Source organism: Notothenia coriiceps, unplaced genomic scaffold (assembly GCF_000735185.1).
Source record: "Notothenia coriiceps isolate Sejong01 unplaced genomic scaffold, NC01 NC01_scaffold00021854, whole genome shotgun sequence".
NCBI classification, from domain to species: Eukaryota; Metazoa; Chordata; class Actinopteri; order Perciformes; family Nototheniidae; genus Notothenia; species Notothenia coriiceps.
In genome coordinates this window covers 49,832-59,955 of record NW_011354555.1, presented here as the reverse complement: position 1 = coordinate 59,955, position 10,124 = coordinate 49,832, and the positions used below count along the sequence as shown (strand labels likewise).

At 41.3% G+C, this 10,124-nt stretch overlaps 1 long non-coding RNA gene across 1 annotated transcript; it reads left to right on the top strand.

Annotated features, from left to right (window-relative positions):
• The first annotated feature begins 5,604 nt into the window (after positions 1-5,604).
• On the top strand, positions 5,605-8,166 carry LOC104953507 (uncharacterized). The gene is made up of 2 exons (XR_799232.1): positions 5,605-5,634; positions 7,598-8,166. It is a non-coding gene; the product is annotated as an uncharacterized lncRNA (long non-coding RNA).
• The last annotated feature ends 1,958 nt before the right edge of the window (positions 8,167-10,124 follow it).

Below are 10,124 nucleotides of genomic sequence, written 5' to 3'. Positions count from 1 at the left end.
TCCTTTCTCGCTGCGGACCCTTTTACCTAGCCTCCCTACATTCTGGTTGTTTTGAGCAAATGTAAGATGTATGCTTTGATGCTTTATCAAAGCATTAGCATTGTGTCTAGCATACTGTACTTGTTGTAGCCACAGTTGCATCATGTTGACTGAAGCATGAGCAAGACTTTGGGCTTTGTTGTGCTCAATGTCCTGCGAGGATCGAGCCACCTCTAACGCAACATCGTCTGGCACAATCCTCAGGGCCACTGGAAGCTATAAAGCACAAAAAAGCTGACCAGTATCATCGGAAGAGGCCCCACATGTGGGGTAGCATGCATTTTTAATGTGGCACAAATAAGAAATGCCTCTGTTGCCTTTCCTTTCTAATCCCACACCGGGTGGATCGAATATATTTTATTTCTATTTGTGCAAAGTTTGGCGGAAACTTAAAGAAACAAGAGCCCTCATCATTAAAGGTTTGAAATGCTTCAATTTATCACAGAGAATCGCAGACAGGTTGCTCTGGATATTCAATTGTAATATTTCCTTTTGAGTTGGTGTGTGTGTGTGTGTGTGTGTGTGTGTGTGTGTGTGTGTGTGTGTGTGTGTGTGTGTGTGTGTAGCTGGCGGAGTGGAAAAGCGTCTGTGTGTGAGCAGCACATTATTCAACAAAAACAAGTCCTTCACTCCACTGACTCTTTGAACATTCGGAGCGATCGTGTTAGACATCAGAACACTGAAGAGGAACATCTAATGACCCTCTAAGTGTCAATATAATCTGAAAAATGATCATCCTTTTGTTTCTCTTGACTATTTTCTTTTGTATTTTAAGGCCTTCCATTTGCAGTTCATTGTGTTGTAGGTGCTAATTTGTGCCCACCAAATTAGCTGTGAAAATGATTTCTAATTAAAGCAGAAGAATGGAGAGAATAAAAAGATGTGACTCCCGGTTACAAAGAGCAACAATATTGACCTAGTTAGCTCTTTTATCTGGGACAGTTTGTGTTTTCGGAGTCACATTTACTAAAATCACAACTAATTAATGGACAGGTAAGACACGCATCAAAACCCTCACCTAATGTGTATGGAATCTGGTGATATCAAGTAGTCTACAGGTAAAATAGAACATGGCAAAGATCAACCATATAACAGTTTATTTGACGTTTATTTGATGTATTTACTGGCAATCCTTCTGAAATAGCTGTAAGATTTGCAGACACAGATAGGCCGGTAGCTTTTTATTGCAGTGACCGCCCTGGTTGCTTTGAGAAATGAAGAGGATTTTTTTTTGACTCATCTATTTGCAACAGAGCAGGCAACCTTAACCATAAAACTTTTTTATTAGTTTCTCTACCCTACCTTTTATCCCAGAGCCACAGCAGAGTACACTATTAACCTCTGAGCTTATTGAGAAGTGTGGCGAGAGGCTGCTGTGGATAAGGGGAATGTGTATGCGATGGCATATATTTTAAGGGTTCAGTTTAGGTGGCAAAGACCAGAAGGTAGACAGTGAATCTGTTTACTGCCCTGAGGTTTTGTGGTTATGCACTAGCACTTCCCATTTAACTGCATGATCTAGGGCTCTGCTGACGACACCAAGCACACAACCCAGATCCATGCTTCACTGCCCTCTGCACACACAGGACTCAGCCATTCAAGTGCACATAAGGGTTTTTTATGAATGCTCTGCAAATATATGGACACACTGAGACAAGCGGGTGGTTTCCCCCTTCCTTTTCACCTTGTTTGTGTCTGTGCAGGCTTCTTGACGCAGCGCCACAACCCATAAACTGTGCCTGTCACACTCTCCGCCTAGGGTTCTGTTATCAATATTTTCTTGCCGTGAAAATACACAACAGCGCCTCCACTGCTATTTGATTGGCTGAGGGATAAATGAGGTTGCTGCGAGGGTTAAGAGAGGTCAAAGGGCAGACAGGAAACGGGTCCTCCTACAGTGACAGTTCAGTCATATGTTTGATGGGCCGGCCTAATGCCGTGGACCAGCAGTTCCTAATGACCTGCCATCTTCACGCAGTCCAGGGAGCCCCTCCGCTGAGATTTATGAGCCATGTTGTGTTTGCTACTGGGACGACTCTCAGCAACACTCCTGACAAACACCAAGTCAAAGCCTACTACTTTGGCTTCCCTCTTTCTTCTCGTTAACTGGGTCAATACCACAATAAACTGTAGGGTTCTGTGAAATATTACTGCAGTCAGTTGTCTAATGTGATGGGATCATTGTAAATGTTTTTAAAAGACGGAGATGAGGTCCTTGTATGTCCTTGCAGAAAATAAATTATGAATTGATTCGCTAAATTCTCAAGGGGACACACTGCGGCGGACACTGAAGAGAGGATGGACAAGTCAAAAACCAATTTTTCATGCATTCAAAGAGACAACTCCTCATGCAGAAGGAACAGATAATGGTCTTCTGATAATACTAAATGTTGGCTCTCCCACTGCTTCCCTGAAGGCAGAAATGTGTTGATTCGCCACAAGATAGCCTGACTGAGCCCAGGGCAGGCACAAACAGCAAGGAGAGCTAGTTTATAATTAATACACACTCTATAAAATATGCATTATGGAGTGGATGTGGCCAAATATGGATTTCTGTTTTGATTTTCACTCAAGATAATTGAAGCACTTCTCAGGAAAATCATACTGCATATGGCCCAAGCACACAGCCAGTGTAGGGCTGCTCGTTGTGCTGCTGTAGGTTAACTTCTCTCCCAGCTGTTTCTTATTTATCTCATGCTTGAAGACGGAGTGTCAAAACAAGTCCACATCCACTTTGGGATTTTAATCTCTGCCCTGATATGTATCTCTGTGGGCTGAGCTCAGTGACTCTGTAGGTTACAGATATGTGTGTGTGTGTGTGTGTGTGCATAAGCCACACAGTGAGCTTTAAGATAAACTGCCAAAACACTTTTTCATGACATTCTGATCATTAAAGGAGAGGATGCAGGGAGAGGGGAAATGAAAAGGCATAAAGCCACGTTTTTTTTACCCCTCCTTACTTCTATATTTATCAAACCCACTGCAGAGATGAGATGGCTGTCAAATGCTCTTCATCTCCCAGTGGGCTATTGCCGTGATCACACCAAGTCACATGTGGTTAGAAAGCATCCAACATCTCAACCCCCGGATTACTCCGCTCACTAGTACCACCACACACACACAAACACACACACACACACACACAAGAGATTTGTTTCTGACTGATTAGCAACCACATCTCCAATCTCTGATTAGGTGTGGAGTAAATGAAGCGCCCCCTCAGGTATGCATTTCCATAATGTCAGGTAATTAAACCCCAGTGTTTTAATAGCTCAGGAATAGGAAGACTCCCCAGGAGATTAGAGAATGATGATAGACTTTATGAAAAACCTGCATACTCTTAGTTTAGGCACAGGGACTAGTTTTTACATTTTACTGGTGATAGATTAACAACAAGAAGCTTTTAAGCATTTATATCATAGTATCATCATATCTCATCATAAGAATAACTACCATAGACTACATACTTTAGCACAAATGAGATTAGATTAGATATACCTTACAGTGTCCCAGATTCTGCTTTGTTTTTGTTACAGCAGCATGTGAACAGGCAGGTTTTTGTTTGTCTGGAAATGCATGTTTGAGTTGTATGCTTGCTGTTGATAGCTGAAACATTCCAGAGCTCAACAAAGGGAGAGTACACAAGTCTTTTTCATCACAGAAAAACCTGGAGAGGTGCTATTGTAAACATGACAGTGGATTGTCAGTATATCCCTGTTTGAGTTGCTGTCTCTTCTGTGTTTATGTTATGTTCATACTGTACACACACACACACACACACACACACACACACACACACACACACACACACACACACAAAAGCTCTTTGATGAAACAAATTCTGCAGTGGGAGAGCTTTCTTTGTCCCCGTGCCCACTCATATGTGTGGTGCTCAAATGAGAACAATGCAAAGCCATAATGGTGGCACAGAAAGGTGTGGAAACTGAGTGAACTCCAGAAGTCCCCTTCATACACGTATTCAGGCCCAAACTAAAAAACAAGATTCAGGACTGTGGTGTTGTTGGAGAGCTCTTCTTTCATACCAAATTGTTCATTATCTCTTGCTTGTGCACCAAAACGTATTTGAGAAATAATAAGCTTTTAATAGTAGCGTTCACTTCTAATGATAGCCAATGCCGTCGCTGAAACTGAAGATCATTAAAAGGCATGTTGCAGTGTATGATTCTTCTCAATGCCCGCTGGATGAACTACACTTCAAACACATAGGCTACCTACTTTCAGTAACACTGAAATGAACAGATGTACTCTAAATCCCCTCTAATCTTTTTCCTCTCATGTGCAACGGATGTCTCCAACTGACAGATAGGTTCATTTTTAATGATACACTCTCCACTTAGCCGATGGTACCTTCTCTTGAACCAGTAAACTACGGTTAATGTTGGACAACAGGGCGGAGTTATAGTATGTGTTTTTGAACCAACTGTCTTAATACTGACAACAGAATAACATTGAGCGAGGCTTTATTAAAGAGGGTGTTCTAGATATAATTGTCACACGTGAGAATGTAGCATCTCCCTTTTTTAACACAAGTCTTGTTTTGAAGAGCTCAAGTCCAAAGATTTGTGTTCCCTTAAAGAACCTAGAAAGCCACTTGGAGAACACAGACCTCCGCTTAGGCTAATGGTGCATTCACTTGCTCCTCTTGACACCCATTTCCAAGTTTGGTGTGTTCATGAGCAGATAGTCATACCATCTAGACACCATGGAAACTACAAAGAAGATGTGCTGTGTCTTTTTGCTAAAAGTCTTGATAACTGTATTCAAGTTGTTTTTTCAACTTAAGGGACATTCACATACATTTTCCAGTTGTGAAATGAATAGCACACAAACCTACAATGCTACTGAAAGAGAAACATCTTTTGTGGACGAGCTCCAATATGTCATTTGTTTCATGAAAATATGTCTACTTTCTCAAACTTTGGGCCACTGTTAATTGCTTTTTATGAACCAAATGTTGTATTGAATGTAACCTCTGTCATGTTGCCAAGATGGAAATCTACCAAGGAGCTCATATTGAAATTAGCTGCTGCATGAATTACAATTTTATTCAAAATTTAGTATTCAAAGAAAAACACAACCACACAAAATAATTACTTCTGTCAATTGGGGATGTGGTTAAAACAAAGTATCAGATTACCTTCTTTTTGTTTTCTACCTTTTTAGATGTTTCTGGTGTTTTCAGAAGCTACCAGAATTAATTTTTTTAAATCTTGCATTGCCAGAAAAAAGAGTTACAACAAATATGTGACTAAATCATTCAAGCCAATTTCAGGCTTCTCTTGGCACCTTATACTAACCTGTTTTCTTTCGATGACTTGCATTTTCTGTTCAGATTCTCAGTGAAATGTGTTATTAATACTTCTAATAGATATAAGATTATCATAAGAGTAAAGAAAAATGTGCTTCTAAGATGTATTTTCAGAAAAATCCCACTTTTGCAGTTGGAGAATCCAGACTTTAAATGTCCAAATATTGCTGACTCTTAATCCATATTTGCTTACTCTTGAAGTTTTTCTGACATTCTTTTTTTCCTTCTCTTTTCAGCAAATTCCAGTCTTCTGGGAGGAGGGGGAGGTGAGTTAACATATTTGTGATACTTTACATTGTTTGTTCCCATGGTAATGAAGCAATTAATGTTACTCTCCATGTCTCACATGGTCATCCATGTTCTTCCTTGGGTTCATGGCAGACGTTAGTGTCTATTTCGCCTCAAGTGTTTGTTTAAAATGGGGCTGAATGCAAGGCAAGAACATTAGAGCGCAGTGCAGCTTCACACTGTGCCACACGGCGAGACGGTATAAACTTTAGCGGCCTGCCGGAGAACATTATCATCAAAGCAATGCAGGGAATCTGAGGCAGCAGACCGTAGTGTGGGAATAATGGGTTGGGAAGTCCAGTAGGATTGTTACTGCCCAATCCAACTGTTCTTTTCTCAATTTGACTTTTCACTGACATGATTGAAATAATCACTCTTCACCACAGCAATAAGAGGTTGGGGAATATTCCACCCAGTTAGATGTGGACTGTTAATTTTGAGTCCGAAGGGGATTTTTTGACGATATGTTGGAATAGTATGACAATGAAATAAGGTCACTGCTTCCGCATCTGTTTATCCATCTGTGTCGGTTGTCACTTTGAATATGTCATCGTCTGCTGATAGGCTTCAGTTTTACAGAATGTTCTCTGTACATTAGGCTGCATTTTATGAAATATACCTATTCACAAGTTAATATCTAATAACAGTGAACCATGTTTTTCCTGTTTATCCACAGTGCATACAAACATAAAACATTGTTTAAATCTCAGAACAAAACAAAAAATAATAATGGTGTGGGATATTTGTTAAAATGTCACATGCAGATGTCAATTGTTCTGTCAAAAATGTTCCTCCAAGTTTCATATACCTCCTATAGAGTGAATACATCTGTTTAACAAAAGCAGCACATAGGACATAATTACGCACTTTGCAAAATGGCACTTCTTTCAGTTTCTATTTATTTATTATGATTTAAACACCTGGCATGAAATCTGATTCATCTGAGGCGAGGGATGTGTCTAAAGCAACATCAAAGCCACAGCATAGTTACCTGCACATAATGTCCATTAGAGTACAGAACACAGAGCCTGTTGAAATTACTTATTCACATCTAATCACAAGCCTGGAGTGGCCCTTATCTTCTGATACACGGTTAAGACTGCAAACGTTCCAGCTGTTGTTGTATAGCACTACCGCATCCCAATCTGTAACAGTGAAATGGAGAGGCCCTCAGTGCTTTTGAAAAAAACCCATTGGTGATTGAGATCAGAGGTCACAAACACACGTCTCCATAACAAAGCCTGGCCCTGTAAGGCAGGTATACTGTCCTCCTGATTGGTGTCGGTCTCTGCTGCACTCGGCTCTCAGTATTCATTCTCCGTCTATAGAAAAACACAAGAAGCAATTTTCTTTGCTATTATGTTTTCATTATTGTTATTTTATGGCAAATCACCCAGCTCTGCGAATCTTAGGACACGGAGCCTTGTTGATTGATCAAGGTTCTTCTTTAGCGAGTAATAGGTGTAAAGGTATTAAAGATTGCTCCGTTTCAACACAGCAGCAACCAAAATGAAGTGGAATTTGGGACTGTCAACACAGTCACGTGAGATCTTGTGTGTCAATTAATGTCAAACGCTGCTAGAAAACATTTTGAGTTGATTGTGACCTGCAGCTGTGCTTATTAACTCCAAAGGAATTCTAAAGCTCGTGTCATGTTTTGAGAGCAAAGCCTCTTTTCATTCTTTTAGCTTTGTACTTCCAGTGATTCCATTCCTGCCACATTGCTGGCAGAAGATACAAGGCCAACTAACTGTAAAATACAAAGACTCACATTTCCTCGTGTTCATAATTATAACCTCAAGTCTGTTTCTTTACTTATGTGTGCATTCTTGTGAAGCTTGTTTTTGCTACATTGGCGAAGCTTGATAATTTAACAAAGCTTTATGTTTTTATCTGCACGAGGAAAAGAGGGGTTTTATCTTCCTGTGTCTTTATCACTAGAAGATGGCTGCTAAACCTGCAGAACTGCTCTCTGCGTTCTGACCCCGGATCTCCCTCTACCCCTATCTGTGGCTTGGCATGTGAAGACCTCCTGCCTTGGTGGCGGGGAGGATCGATGTGAAGAGGAGATGTGCTCTCATATAAGGCCGACCTTATCTCCCAGCTGTCTTCTCAGGGCTCTGCAGTGGGGCAGCTTCACAGCAGGATGATCCATCATGTTGGCCTCACACACCTGAGCCATGTTTAGTTCTCTTAGTTCTAGAGGTGGGCCTCCCGTCAGTATGTGAAAACTGTTTGCTTTATGTAGAAAAAAAAAGTTAGTATACCACCTACACACTTTTGGAAACTCTCCTGGCTATAGACATTTTATTTTTGTTGAGGAATTGATGTTATCCCCATGTGAAGGTAACTTTTGGGAGGAAAGTTTCACTTCACCGTATATGGTATTATTAATTTAAAGTGAAATGTGTGGTCCAAGTAAAGCAGAAAATACTTATATTTGTGATATTTTTTTGGCTTTATGCCAGTGCGATGTGAATGGGGTGAAAATAAAGCCCAGGGTGCAATTCGTCCAGTGCCCAAAAATAAATAAATGCTTTATTATATTCCCTAGCATCAGTTCCAAGCAAAATTAATCTAGAAACGATTCTTATGCCCTGGTGCTCTATTAAATCCTTAGAAATCACTGATGGGAATTCTCTATGGGTTGTATGTCTTCAGTATTATGTACACAATGGGGTTAACCCGAAATAGCACTGTTATCTGCGCTAGACACGTTGGTCTCACTGGGATTCCATACATACATAGAGGGAAATAACAATGATCTCTGATAATGGCATGCTAAATGAGGCCTCGGTGAATAGAGGGTAATTATGAATGGTACCAGGTTGCTCGTGTGATGTGTGTCACAGCATGGCTGGAAGCTGGCACAGTCCCAAGAGAATAGACCTAATGTAAACATCATGTTGTCTATTTCTCCTTTCCCCCCCCGTGCATTTGTCGCCTTATCACACGCCCACTGACACGCGCGCACACAGACACATTGATGCAGGCGCACACTGAACCATGTAATGTTACCATGAAGCCCTGTGCAGCCGGAGAGAGGGAGCTCCACTCTCCTTTGATGTCTCCATCCAGGAGGGGAATGGGCTCATTAGCATTCTAACCAGAACCGTTGCCCATTTAGCACTAGGCTTTAACTCGACCACCCAAACAAATCGTTCTTCTCAGGTTGGGCCTCCTTTTCTCTGCTCCAGTTAAGCGGCAGGGCACATGCATGGAGGTTTTTGTACGTCCTGATATGGGCTAATTTGGCCACGGGCTGCTAACGCTCACTGAACTCGCCAGCCTTTTGTCATTGCTTGCGTAACACAGGCTGTTGTGCCATGTGCCCCCGGCTCTCCTCCCTCATACGTTTCCTAAACAGTGTTGTGAGTCATAGCGAGTACCAACACATTCTAAAGTATGAGATTAATTATACTTGCTGTGATAATGCCTGGCTGCGGTGGTGCATGTGCTCCTTTGCCCTCCTCTGCAACTAAAGATATCATTGGACGGAGACTCGCATCAACCCGGAGTGGATCTGTTGAGAAAACGGTGTATTAAAAGGCCTGAAATTTAACAATGGAATTAACAGAAGAAGAATATTGCCCTGGTTCTGAACCTTGCGTGGAATGTGAGAACTTCTTCTTTACTAAATGTATTTGACCACAGAAGTACAACATCAGCTTTGCAAATTCAGCAGGAAAATACCTTTAGTACTGGCTCTCTCTAAAAGAGTGCTCCTGCATGCTTTAAAAAAAGAAAATGTATTCAGTTTCAGACTTGTTTGGATAATCCTTTATCAAGATTCCTAAGTGCTTCACTGTGCTTATCTTTATCTGCATTCGCTATGCAAAGAGCTCTGTTTTCTTTTCCTGTCACCTCCAGGTGAACCATTATCTCCTGTCTGGGTTCTGCCCCAGGCTTGTTTATTGAGTAGATTGGAGGGGACCCGGCATGGTTCTTTGTGCAGGGGGAGGAGTATTGGTGGAGATGGTGTTGTGTGACGGCTTTGGGTTAGATGGCCTGATGTCCCTGTCGCGACTATATCAGATCACTGGAAGCCCCAGAACTCCCTTTTATGATGAATCTCTTATAGATGGCACATTATTCCCATAACTCATAGATTGCACACTATGCTTGACTGATGGTCCTCAGTTCACAGATGGTAGTACCAGCCATTAGCATAACTTATGACAGAGATACGGTATTTCCCTGTGGAGTAGCCTAAATAATGTAAAAATGATAAATTGAATGCAAAGATTCCTTATTTAGCGCGTTACCCTCGGGATTTACTTATCTCCTCATATTTACCGGGCAGTAAGATACACTATGATCTAGGTCCACCTTGTGTTTGTGCTGCGATGTTCCATGTGCTTTTTCAAGGGTGGAGATGGCATTGATATTAATGTATGTCTGTCCTGCACTGCGGGATTGGCCCTGCTGTTAGAAACTACTTACACAGTAAACTCACAGCAAAAAACAC